General features: G+C 33.6%; 1 protein-coding gene and 1 long non-coding RNA gene across 6 annotated transcripts in view; both read right to left on the bottom strand.

The window, feature by feature from the left end:
• The window catches only part of LOC126873298 (inactive rhomboid protein 1), a 295,589-nt gene that overhangs the window by 60,326 nt on the left and 221,091 nt on the right, over positions 1–14,172 (bottom strand). The window lies entirely within an intron of this gene.
• Positions 10,566–13,020, bottom strand: LOC126873312 (uncharacterized). 2 transcript variants are annotated; one of them, XR_007692364.1, is made up of 6 exons: positions 12,046–12,149; positions 11,283–11,364; positions 11,016–11,220; positions 10,872–10,953; positions 10,728–10,809; positions 10,566–10,665 (listed from the first exon to the last, which is right to left on the bottom strand). It is a non-coding gene; the product is annotated as an uncharacterized LOC126873312 (long non-coding RNA). The 2 variants fall into 2 exon arrangements; XR_007692363.1 differs by lacking the exons at positions 10,566–10,665; positions 12,046–12,149 and adding an exon at positions 12,929–13,020 and having other exon boundaries at positions 10,675–10,809.

The raw sequence follows: 14,172 nt of genomic DNA, 5'->3' as shown, positions 1-14,172 counted from the left end.
GATATTAAAAGTCCAGTACAATTACAATGGATTTAACGCGTGTGAGACGTTTTTTTCCCCTTCACTGGTTCGGTGTAACGGCGCATTTACATCATGCGATTGCAGTAACGTTGTACGCAATGCGGCTATTACTGCAGATACTCCCTGTATTATTTTAATGCCTGTACACGTAGACACGAATTTTGACTATCTTTCGCCACCGTGAAATCCTACGTCTCACGCTTGCAGCTAATCGGAAAAATTTTATACAATGGGACACGAAAGTATTTGGACACTTACAGAATACATATGGGCCGTGCCGCCGCGCAGTATATAACATAGTAAAGAATAGACATCGAAAGTTTCGAGACGATCAAGACTTTCAAAACGAACACGAATTTCACGACAATCAAGGATTAAAACGATCAAGACGTTCAATATATTATGTGCATAATAGTATATTAATATATCACTATACTAGTATGATAGCATATTAGTATATCACAATATATTTAGTTATTTTAATAGCGTTTAATAATAACAATATATTTAGTAATTTTTATTGAAATATTTAAAAAATAATCTTTCATTTCAAAGTAAACTTTGCCAAAATATTTAAAAAATAATCTTTCATTTCAAAGTAAACTTTCCCAAAATAAAATCATCCGTTAACAAAATACCAAAATTCAATTCCTATCACAATTCCTCTTGCACCCTAACATTTTCAGCGAATATTGTGTCGAATAATTTGCACAGCAAGCGTAAACCGGTCGTTTGGCTAAAAGCAATGCTTGTTTTAGCCGACGTGCCTTTCGTTCGGTATTTTACACGGTTTCCCGTGGCGATTTAACCGCGGCGGGTTAAACGGGTTCGCAAAGTGGTGCTGATTAAGTGGCACCGTTAGTGGGTGGTACTTGAATAACGAACATAATCATTAGTAACGGAAGCAGTTTCCGGTACTCGTGCTAATAACCGGCTCACACGCGATCGTAATTATTATTTGCGGCTTCTGGACGACCGTGTTAAGGTTCGCCGCAGGCAGCCGTGCTATCAATCGCGTCGGTGATAACGAGGAAACGATAGGTAAACGACCATCGAAACGCGACTACGTCTCGAAAAATTCGTTTGGTTGCTCGACCTGCGCTGCTCAGCCAACCACGGCTCCAATCGCCCTATTCTGTTTAATCGATTGCTCCGTTTGCATCGTTATGAAAGCGTTCCAACGTTTTTCTTTCTTTTTTTTTTTTTTTTATTTTTAGGAAAAAGGGAGGCAGAAAAAGTTTCTGTGTATTTTAGGATCGTTAAATATCATAGAGCTTCAATAGGTTCTGTATTTTTGAGTGGGATTTGTAGAAATGTGTAATATGAATAAGAGGATTGAACAATTCTTCCATAGGATTCACGAGTATGGTAGTAACATTTCTATTCGTTATTTGTTTATTTACTATATGAAGACAAGAGGAAGGCAGATGCAGTGGTTAACAAGCAGAGAAGTAAAAAAGCTCAGTATAGAAAATATACCTAAAAACATCAGCAATGAGCCGCATTGACAATCTTAAATCACTGCAATTAATTATACTCAGAACAGTTGTCGATGCGCCGTGTTATATCAGGAACGAAGATCTACGGAAACTAAGAGAAATGTAATGGAACGATAAGAACAGGACACACACGCTAATCAATTAGCCATGTAAATATACGAAGTCTAGATCAAACGAAAGTTAGAAAGTATCTTGTTGACTTGTTGAACAATTTATTTCTCGCGAGATAAAGCAAGATGACATCCTACTGGGGATAGTTATCCACATAATAATTTACAATTACAAGAATTTATCGAAAGTTTAAAGAAATAACTAAAATAAAAAAGACATTTCTATTTGTCTATTTATTAAGCGGATATTTGCCCTTTGGCATCGGTTACACGAGCACATAAACTCAAGTATAAAAGTGTGAGCACTAATTTGAGGTTGCGATTTTTACAATTGTACGAGAGTTAATATGGATGCTTTAAATTAAAGATTACGAATCCGCGGAAAAAGTCGACGATTTCGTTAACGCTGTTTGCAAGTGACCAAAGTATTTTGATGCAATCGAAGCTACTTAAGTTAGTTCGATACAAAGCGACACGAAGAAGTTTCCTCCTTCTAACTTGGTATCCTAGCAGCATATAATTTAAAAGGTTCAAGAATTTCTGAATGATTGACGAACTGCTTGAGAATTTTAAAAACTAAGATGAGGTCCACTATGATTCTACGCTGTTCAGCAGTGAGCATATTCAAAATACTAAGAATATCCTCGTAGTTATGGCTAGTTTAAATAGTTTTATATTTATGGTAAATTTTGTTGATAATATAGCAAGCATATAGAAAGCATTAACGAATTAAAAATGTCTTATTTGATATCTTTTTATTTTTCAAGATACAGTATAAAGCTTAGTAATAAATTTATTCGCCCTTTACAATGTTATAACAATCGTTTAAATTGTTTATGAAATGTAAAAGTACATGTACTTGAATTTTTGGATGAAAGATAGAAAATAAAGAAATAGGATGAATAAGGCAGATGTTATGTGAAACATTTAATGTACTCACCTTTCTTGGTTAAAAATATCTTATCTAATATTTTTACATTTTTCCAGATACAATATACAATTGAATAATAAGTTGATAATAAAGTTCATAATAAATAAGTTAAGTAATAGTGTTATAAATATTCTTTGCATCGTTTAAAGGACGTAGAGATACACGTTTCTGAATGTTTGAGCTTGGAAAGATGTAAAATAAAGAAGTAGGATAAATAAAATAATTCTTGATCAGGCAAATTTTACACTTAATGTAATCTCTTTAAAAACCCCAAACTTATTACTCAACCTAATACATTGAAATATTTTGGAAGCACTTTGCGTTTCTTAGACTTTAAATAAAATTATGTTATGCAGATTATATTATAGAATATCGTCAACACGTCGAAAAATGAAACGATGGTAAAGAATGACCATTTAAAATCTTAATCGATGAAACAAGGAATATACCGTTTGATCGTTATAGACGATCGATGTTTTAACTTCGTCATGGAAAAATGACAAACACCGAGGAAGGAGATAGAAGATTAAACGCGATAACATTGTCAAAGTGTCCAGCAACCAGGAACTCAGTTAAGCTCAATATGTTGGACGATAAAGCTCGCTTCCCGAAAATATCGGATACCCGATAAGTGTTGCAGAGAGAACAAAGGATAATATCTTAGAGCTTGTATCGGATACGATACAATATTGCTGATGTCTTCGAAATAGAAAATACGAGTGGAACCGAATGCTATCCCGCTTTCATCTCTTCGTTCGAGTTTCTTATACGTCGTTTCGCTCACTTTTCATTTATTTAGCGGATATCCTCCGTATTCCACGAAATATCGTAGGAATATTATAAAATGAAATTCAAAAGGCTTTCATATAAATTTTTCGTTGAATATGCGACGAGAAAAAGAGAATCGTTGTTACGATCAACGCGATCTCCTTTTTGTTTCGTTTTCCGTTTGATATTTAAGGAACAAAGTTTATCCAGAGACGGATTTTCATGGAAATACGGGCGAAGTTTAACGAACGAGTTGCATTTTCGATTTTTTAACGCATTAATAGTAATTAATACGGCGGCTGACAGTTTTACAAATATGAAGAAATATAGGAAATTTAATCGCTTTGTTAATCTCGAAAACATTTCGATTCGTCCAGAGAGAAAGCGAGCGAGAGAGAGAGAGAGAGAGAAAGAGAGAGAGAGAGAAACAGTCAGCTCGAGTGTTTTCGAGCCCATAAATTGTTTCTCTGTTAACTTAACCCATATCCGTTTATTAACTGAAGCTTCCGTTTGACGAATTTCATTGGAACGTTGAAAAATTGGTACAAAATCTCTTCTGTAATATCACACAAAATACGAATCTCCATTTTGTGATTTGTAATATGAGATAATCGTTCATAAAAGAAGGCAAGTAAAACTTTTCTTTTTAGAATCACGAATCTATTGTTTCGAGTGTAATAAGAGGAAAAACTTAATGGTTCGTAGAAAAGACTTGAAAACAAGATATAAGGGGAGATCTTGTCGGTCTCACGACCATTTTTCATTAACTCGACCATTAATATTCACGATGACAAGGTTCATTAATATTCCACAACAGAATTCTCGATTTAAAGGGAAAAAAAAGAGAAGTTCGTTTTAACCGTCTAGCACACAAATCATAAGTTCGTTGCGTAAATTTAAAGGAACGAACGACCCAATCAAATCTCTTCCTGAAAAGCTGTTCGAAAATAAACTGCAACTTTTGTCGAGTTAAAGCTACAAAAATCCAAACAATCGAATCTTCGTGAAAAATTACCAGAACCAAAATTGGATTCTCTGTACTTTTGAAATAAAAGGTGCTGCAGAAACTTCATTCTGCTACGGTCTCCTTTTTCGACAGAAAGATTGTACAATTGAAGCAGTATTATTGCTAAAACTTTACAGTTTACAAGTTACAAGTTTAAAAAAAAAACGAGTCACGCTCATTAACTTTCATTTAATATGACGAACGCGACCGAAGTCTCGGATCTGGCCTTTTGACGTTTGTTCGGCGACTATCTAAAACCGACCATCAACGGAAAAAAATTTTCAGATCAGAAACTATTTGATATAATTGTTCAATGAAAAATTATAAAATCATAAAAGAACTGAGCGAATACTTTATAATTCGTAGTTTGTTCATTTATTAATATTATATGTATATAATATATTACATTATATTTTTAAAAAATCCACATTGTGCTCTCACGGAGTTCCCAAAGGAATCTAAGGAATTTATTGATCAAAAACCCTTTAATCAAAAAGAAAAATTCCGTACAACTTTGGAAATATTAACTTTTCCATCCCTGTTTACTAAATCCATTTCCCTGTGTTTAACGAATGTTATCTACCCTTAATGTCTCCAATCTTCTCTTTCTACAATCTTCTATATGATAATATAGCCGGTACTATATAGGCACAGAAAATTCTCATTCTCACATTTCTCTAATTACAGCGGAAGATATCTCAACAAAAGACATTTTCATCGTGGCAGAGAGAAATCGTTCTGGGCAGTCTAAGGAGAAATCCTTCGAGCAGGCGACACTTGGACCATCGTACATCATAATTCCAAGTTTAATTCAGATAATATCAGCGGACCGATACTTTCGCCAGGGTGGCGGCCGTTAAGTAAAACGACAATGTTATGGGGGATGGGAACAGGGTCCCGCAAACACGAAAGAAATGCAATTCCGGATGAATTACGAGCGCTACTTTGTCATCGGGGCCCGGAGGCTGGGGCTGCAAGAAAGCAACATAATGCATTGGTCTGGCTTGAAAATTGAAACCGAAAATTAACGGTGCCGCGGCACCCTAGGAGAAAGTTCCACCCTCGTTTTCTGATCTAATCTCGTTTAATCTGCTTCCTTGGATACGAGGGAAAGAAAGAAGTGGAAGGAAAAAAAAGACGTTCGACCAGCGGGGAATTCTTGCTGAATCGAGGAAACTTCCGTTGGAAGAATTAGTAAGACTGACAGCGGAGGAAGGAGGGAACCATGTCTAGAAGGGAAAACTCGTTTCACGAAAACGATCGCCGGGAAATTATAATTTGAATCCTGCCTCCGGTTGTCAGGCGGGTAACTATGATAAAAGGGATGTGGAAAAAGTGTCGTACGTTTAGAAGCAGTCAGACGTAGGTAGATAGACACTGGGTAGTTGGCGAGCACTGGAAGTAAAAGTTTCCTTGGTGGAATAAATATCTTGTTTTAGTTAGGGTAAATAAAGTAATGAGAATATCGAAGCATGAACGAGAAAAAGGAAAGGAGAAATGGAAAAATGAGAAACAGACAAGGAATAAGAAGAGAATACTTGATAAATTTATTTTTGATGAAGGAGAATAGCTTTGAGTGTGAGAGAAGCGAAGATCAGTATACTCGGTGTAATGAAAATATTGAGAAAATGAAAACAACAGAGAATTGGATGGGATGTATTGATTTTTAATATTGCTTGCACACAAGTTGTATGAAATTGCCAAGCAAAGACTTCAAATTAAAAATGAAGGACGAATACTCGGTTAAATAAATAGAAACGTAGAAATGTTCTATCTTCAAATAAGTATATCTGGTTTTTTGTTAAGTCTGTACAATCTGTATACCGTTGTTCAATAGATCTTATTATATACAACAATTGAAACATATATTTGTTTATCAGAAAAATACTCTAATTTCTGTCTATATTATGACAGTAGATTCATTTAATATACCATTCTATAAGCAAACCATTTTATATTTTCTCCACTTAATCAAAGTAGAACTCCGTCATTTCCCAACTTCATTATAAAATATCTCTTTATACTTGCATGAAAGAAACTCATAAATATTCAATACCAATCGAACTTCATTATCAGAATTCCTTCATTTAACACGGAGTTTTTCATTCTCCTACAAAAAGATTCTTTTCAATTTCATCCCTTCGAGAGAACTTCTTTCCACTGCATATCCTTTACATTCAATATGTATCCAGTAAAAATAGAGTGAAATTTCCTTGGACCGATATTTGAGGATCCTCCCTTTGGGGTTCGTAGCCTGTACAAGTTACGGATTGGCAAAAAGGCAGGCGCGAGTATCAAGAGGAATTTGGAATGCATCGACCAACGTCGGTGAAAAGGAGTTGAAGCTCGTCAAACGGCATTAGAAATTTCTGTCACGCGTGAGTCCTTTTCGTGAGCCGTGATCTGTCTTTATTATCGGGCTGATGGAAAGTCAGGGGACCTCTTCCTGGCTAGCAAACCGACTAGGATTCGACACGGTCGCTGCGACGCGATACGTGTCGTGATTCGATTCTCCTAACCCCCTTTTCCTATCCGCCGTACCATCATCGGCAAACTGTTCGGAACACGGGAAAACTGCGCGAACTTCCTCGTGAAAATTTCACCCACCGGCCACGGAAAATCCGTTGTTTTATATTTTAAGCGAGCAAGAAGGATCGTGTTCCTTGGAAATTTAGTTTGTTACGCCTCGGTTGGTCAAAAGCCATGCTGGCCAAGTCTTGGCGTATAAAAGTAGAGAATAGCGGTACATATGTAATACACATACGATAGCACATAATTCGTTCCTTTTGTGCTAAGTTGTCGCTTTTTCATTAAATAAAAACGGATTGAACATCAGTTCCTTGTTTCTAGTTTTATGCATGGACTACAAAGATCGTGAAAAACATTACTATGTTTCTGTACTTGCTATGTAAAAATTTTAAACAAACAATATATGCATTGCTGTGTATACTGTAGCTTTGTAACAATTTGTTGCAATTCTGTATTACTTTAAACTTGACATAAACACACATAATATATAAAAATCTTCATAAACATAATCAGCATAAACATCTAGCCCTAGTATAAACAAAAATAATTGGTAGGTGTTCGTGCAAATTTGTATTTTTATAAACACAGTTAAAATTCGATTCGATTCGCTTTTCCTATTAAACATGAAAAATATATACTTAATAAAATTATGATATAATTGTAAAATTATAATTAGAATATCCCACTTTAGGAATACTATATATTTCTGTATGTCATGTATATTCTGTGCATTTTTGCATCGTCAGAGTCAGAATAAGCGCATAAAAATCCGCGATTTAGCAATTAAACTTTTAAATTACATTCTCTAATCGAATCTGTCGCGTGATCTCGAGACAGACTTCCCTACGGCGAAGAAAATTCATCAAGAACAGCACGAGGAGGGTCGAAACGTTATCAGAAAGATAGATAGAGCTCTGCTAGCCCTATCTGTACGTTATATATCGAATCAGCGCGTAGCAAGCATGTTTACACGGATGCTACTCTGATAAAGTGGCACCAGATGGAAGAGATCATGCAAGATGGAGCTTAGTGGTTCATAAATCATTGACGGTATCATTTGAGGAAGTGGATCAGCCCATAAGACATTGTCAAGGAAGCGGCCGTTCCATTCTGTCGCGATAGTTCATTTCCGCCGAGATATTAATCACGATATGCACCTCCGGCTGGAATTTCGATTTGTCTGATAGATATCGTTACCTGTCGTTCACGGATGAAAATATGACCTTATTTTGAACGAGAGGACCTCCATCTTGAATTAGGCGGACATACTTGTCCGAATTATCGGATCGAATCGGTTGAAATTTTCATTGGCGACTAAGATTGGAAAAATAAGAGAATGGTAAAATTATTCATAAATTAATTGATAGAATGAATTGAAATTAGAAACACGACTCTCTTTTTTTATATCTTGGCACCTCTTTTTGAGTATACTCTTCTTCTACCTTAAAAACAAAACACGGAAACTTAGTAATGTTTTTTGTTGTCACAAATGTGTGACAAATCATAAACTCGAGGAGCATTATTGATTGAAACCAATATATTGGAGGGATATAACTAGTAAATTTAATCGAATTAATAGTTAGTATGCCAATTAACGTAGATACATAGTGCTGGAATATCTTTTTCATGATGCTTTTTAAAGATAATATTTCTTTTACACGTAGAATTACAATTTTTCATTGTCTCCTGTTTACCATTTCCTATTGATATTTCATTTTAATTAATGAATCTTAACTAACTATACACGAGAATGATGTTAAATGCGATCAGTTCTGCAACAATCACAAAGTAGTTACAAAAAAGATCTGCCAATGATTCTTTCGGATGAAGTCGGCAGTGACGAATCCCAGAATCGTATAATACGATTGTTTCAACGTGATCGTGTAGATTTGAATTCTGTCTGAGCAATGAGCGAGCGACAACTACAAAACGGAAAATAAATAACGCGAACAATTCGCTGGTCGGTATCATTGGTTTAAATAAAATGGAATTTCGCGTGAGGCGATCGGTTCACGGGCAGAAATAATTTGCAAATCAATGAAAGTTTAATCGATCAAGTATCCTCTGGCTGTTGTTCATCGCGGCGTATCAATCTCGTTAATAAGTTTTCCAATATTTGCTCGGTAATGTCCAACCAGTCGACAGATTTTCGGACTGATCCAGAAGTAATAAAATTAAAGGGCAGCTGCGAGGAATTTAAATGTTCATGAACTTTAATATTTCGCCCGTGGCAAATCGTTAAACGATCCGCGAAACATTTCGGTTGCCTGTTAATTACAGGGCCGGGCTTATCGCGGAGCCGTATGAATTCCAGCTCGGAACCCATGTACGTACATCTTTATCGTTGGTGACATCTATAAAAAAAGAAAGAAGAGAAAAGGAAAGTGCAGAAGAATAAAGTAACTGCGACTGACAAATTTATTTCACGATATTCCCGCAAATTTATTATCATTATTATTTATTGTATTTATAGAGATTGCAATTGATATTTTTATTTCACGGCGCTTTTAGTAATATATTTTCAGTGATTATTATTTACTATAGTTATATCATTGTAAGTTTAATTGACCAAGTTATATCGTTAGCACTGCACTATTATATTGTCATTGTATCGGCAATTGCGAAAGAATTGTAAAACTTGCATACTTTTGTAATTTGTGCTTATTAAAATAATTCAATAAACGCGCGGTTAAACTTTAATTTAATCGTTTAATCATTTACCGACCTGCCCCACGCTCTTGAGATGACCAAGCCCTTTTCTTTAACGAGAATGATAGCTAATGAACTTTGCACTTTTTACAAAGTTCTAAAGCGAGAATCTCAAAAAATAGAACCTGTTTACGATTAAATTAGTTCTAAGTTCGAAAAATTGGATGAAAATCGCTCGCTTCGTTTGCCAGAATTTCGGCAATTCTGCCAAGAACAGCAAGTTTTTGTATCAGCAGAATATCGTAGCTTAAGAGCTGGCACAATTTCGCCAAAATCTTGGAAATGACGTCACGTTCTAAAAATTATTCCAAGTTGAAAGAGAACATATAGTATAGGAGGTGGCAAGCGAAATTTTCGAGATTTCATCCAAAAATCAGGATAGGTTTTGTGGATTTGTATTAGAAAAACACGATAACACAAAAGGTGGCATGATTTTCACGATTTTTGGAAATGGATGTCATATGGCAAGAATCGCAAAAATTACCAGAAGTGACGTTTAGTTCTTGAGCTTTCCGTTTTGTTTATAAACATCGATATGTTTATTGATACTTCTAATGTATATTTACATGTGAAATGTAAACAAACAAATGTTTTCTAAAGATTTCTGACAGCTCAGATGATTCTTCGCTCTGTTTACAAACTACCTGATGATATACAATGTTTATTTACATTTCCGTCTGCTTATTTACATTTTCGTTTTGTTTATTTACTGCTTATTTACATTTCCGCTAAGTTTATTTACATTTTCCGTTTGTTTATTTGTATCTCCGCTTTGTTTATTTACATCTTAGTGTGTTCATTTACATCTCCGCTTTGTTTATTTACTGTTTCGTGTGTTTACTTACATTTCTGCTTTGTTTATTTACATTTTAGCGTGTTTATTTACATCTTCGCTTTGTTTATTTACACCTTAGCGTGTTTATTTACATCTCCGCTTTGTTTATTTACCTTTTCGTGTGCTTATTTATATTTCTGCGTTGTTTATTTACATCTTTGCTTTGTTTATTTACATCTTAACGTGTTTATTTACATCTCCGCTTTGTTTATTTACATCTTAACGTGTTTATTTACATCTCCGCTTTGTTTATTTACCTTTTCGTGTGCTTATTTATATTTCTGCTTTGTTTATTTACATCTTTGCTTTGTTTATTTACATCTTAACGTGTTTATTTACATCTCCGCTTTGTTTATTTACATCTTAACGTGTTTATTTACATCTCCGCTTTGTTTATTTACCTTTTCGTGTGCATATTTATATTTCTGCTTTGTTTATTTACATCTTTGCTTTGTTTATTTACATCTTAACGTGTTTATTTACATCTCCGCTTTGTTTATTTACATCTTAACGTGTTTATTTACATCTCCGCTTTGTTTATTTACCTTTTCGTGTGCATATTTATATTTCTGCTTTGTTTATTTACATCTTTGCTTTGTTTATTTACATCTTAACGTGTTTATTTACATCTCCGCTTTGTTTATTTACATCTTAACGTGTTTATTTACATCTCCGCTTTGTTTATTTACATATTCGTGTGTTTATTTACATCTCCGCTTTGTTTATTTACATCTTAGCGTGTTTATTTACATCTCCGCTTTGTTTATTTACATCTTAGCGTGTTTATTTACATCTCCGCTTTGTTTATTTACCTTTTCGTGTGCTTATTTATATTTCTGCGTTGTTTATTTACATCTTTGCTTTGTTTATTTACATCTTAACGTGTTTATTTACATCTCCGCTTTGTTTATTTACATCTTAACGTGTTTATTTACATCTCCGCTTTGTTTATTTACCTTTTCGTGTGCATATTTATATTTCTGCTTTGTTTATTTACATCTTTGCTTTGTTTATTTACATCTTAACGTGTTTATTTACATCTCCGCTTTGTTTATTTACATCTTAGTGCGTTTATATTTACATCTCCGCTTTGTTTATTTACTGTTTCGTGTGTTTACTTACATTTCTGCTTTGTTTATTTACATCTTAGCGTGTTTATTTACATCTTCGCTTTGTTTATTTACATATTCGTGTGTTTATTTACATCTCCGCTTTGTTTATTTACATCTTAGCGTGTTTATTTACATCTCCGCTTTGTTTATTTACATCTTAGTGCATTTATATTTACATCTCCGCTTTGTTTATTTACCTTTTCGTGAGCTTATTTATATTTCTGCTTTGTTTATTTACATCTTTGCTTTGTTTATTTACACCTTAGCGTGTTTATTTACATCTTAGCGTGTTTATTTACATCGCCGCTTTGTTTATTTACCTTTTCGTGAGCTTATTTATATTTCTGCTTTGTTTATTTACATGTTTGCTTTGTTTATTTACATCTTAGCGTGTTTATTTACATCTTAGCGTGTTTATTTACATCTTAACGTGTTTATTTACATCTCCGCTTTGTTTATTTACCTTTTCGTGAGCTTATTTATATTTCTGCTTTGTTTATTTACATCTTTGCTTTGTTTATTTACATCTTAGCGTGTTTATTTACATCTTAGCGTGTTTATTTACATCTCCGCTTTGTTTATTTACTTTTTCGTGAGCTTATTTATATTTCTGCTTTGTTTATTTACATCTTTGCTTTGCTTATTTACTTCTTAGCGTGTTTATTTACATCTCCGCTTTGTTTATTTACATCTTAGCGTGTTTATTTACATCTTCGCTTTGTTTATATACTTTCTGTGTGCTTATTTATATTTCTGCTTTGTTTATTTACACCTCTGCTTTGTTTATTTACATATTAACGTGTTTATTTACATCTTCGCTTTGTTTATTCACATCTTCGCTTTGCTTATTTACATCTTAACGTGTTTATTTACATCTCCGCTTTGTTTATTTACATCTTAGCGTGTTTATTTACATCTTCGCTTTGTTTATATACTTTTTCGTGTGCTTATTTATATTTCTGCTTTGTTTATTTACACCTCTGCTTTGTTTATTTACATATTAACGTGTTTATTTACATCTTCGCTTTGTTTATTCACATCTTCGCTTAGCTTATTTACATCTTAACGTGTTTATTTACATCTCCGCTTTGTTTATTTACATCTTAGCGTGTTTATTTACATCTTCGCTTTGTTTATATACTTTTTCGTGTGCTTATTTATATTTCTGCTTTGTTTATTTACACCTCTGCTTCGTTTATTTACATCTTAACGTGTTTATTTACATCTTCGCTTCGTTTATTTACATCTTAACGTGTTTATTTACATCTTCGCTTTGTTTATTTACATCTTAGCGTGTTTATTTACATCTTCGCTTTGTTTATTCACATCTTCGCGTGTTTATTTACATCTTCGCTTGGTTTATTTACATCTTATCGTGTTTATTTACATCTTCGCTTTGTTTATTTACATCTTAGCGTGTTTATTTACATCTCCGCTTTGTTTATTTACATCTTAGCGTGTTTATTTACATCTTAGCGTGTTTATTTACATCTCCGCTTTTATTTACATCTTAGCGTGTTTATTTACATCTTCGCTTTGTTTATATACTTTTTCGTGTGCTTATTTATATTTCTGCATTGTTTATTTACTCCTCTGCTTTGTTTATTTACATCTTAACGTGTTTATTTACATCTGCGCTTTGTTTATATACTTTTTCGTGTGCTTATTTATATTTCTGCTTTGTTTATTTACACCTCTGCTTTGTTTATTTACATCTTAACGTGTTTATTTACATCTTTGCTTTGTTTATTTACATCTTAGCGTGTTTATTTACATGTCCGCTTTGTTTATTTACATCTTAGCGTGTTTGTTTACATCTCCTCTTTGTTTCTTTACTGTTTCGTGTGTTTATTTGTAGTTCTGCTTTGTTTATTTCTGTCTTCGTTTTGTTTATTTATACTTTCGTTTGTTTATTTACTATTTATTTACATTTCCGTTTGTTCATTTACATCTGAGATGTAAATAAAAGTCGATACCCGAAAATTGTCTGAATTTTCTATAGCTCACTTGGCGCAATTCCTGATATCGTCACAGAAGGGGAATTGGACGTGTGTAAAGTGAAGGATGATTGTTACAACTGTTGTATTCCATTTAAAATACATTTAATTATTGAATAAATTTAGAAAAATGTACATTATTTTATACCTAACTTAACCCTATAATATACTATAAATTCGTTTCCCACAAGATCCACAAGTATTTGAAATTTCTCACAAGAAAACGAATATTGTTTTCTGTGAAACAAATCTCATTTTGTGGAATAATGAATTTCGTTTATGGGAAGTTACGATCAATTGTAGGTTTTGTGGGAAATTTCTGGGCCGCATTTTACGTTCTGTGGGAAAAATATTTTCTTCTCGCATTTTTCTGAACTGTATTTTATATAATTTATTTGAAGATAAGTGTGCTGTGGGAATTAGAATGAAAGATATGGGCTAGAGATACTAGATATGGGATACGAGAGAGGAGATAGGGAATGTGAAATATTATATGTGGGATATATACATGCGTGTGCTACAATAACAAGGACAAAAGATATTTTCTAAGATAGCGAATGCGGTATATCGAATATGATAAAGGTAATCTGAGATATGGTACATGAAATAAGTAAGGTGAAAGGTGTGGGTTAGGAATACTAGTTAGGGGATATAG

Source organism: Bombus huntii, chromosome 14, assembly GCF_024542735.1.
Source record: "Bombus huntii isolate Logan2020A chromosome 14, iyBomHunt1.1, whole genome shotgun sequence".
NCBI lineage: Eukaryota > Metazoa > Arthropoda > Insecta > Hymenoptera > Apidae > Bombus > Bombus huntii.
Note: the sequence above shows the minus strand (reverse complement) of the source record. Positions and strands in the feature narration are given on the sequence as shown.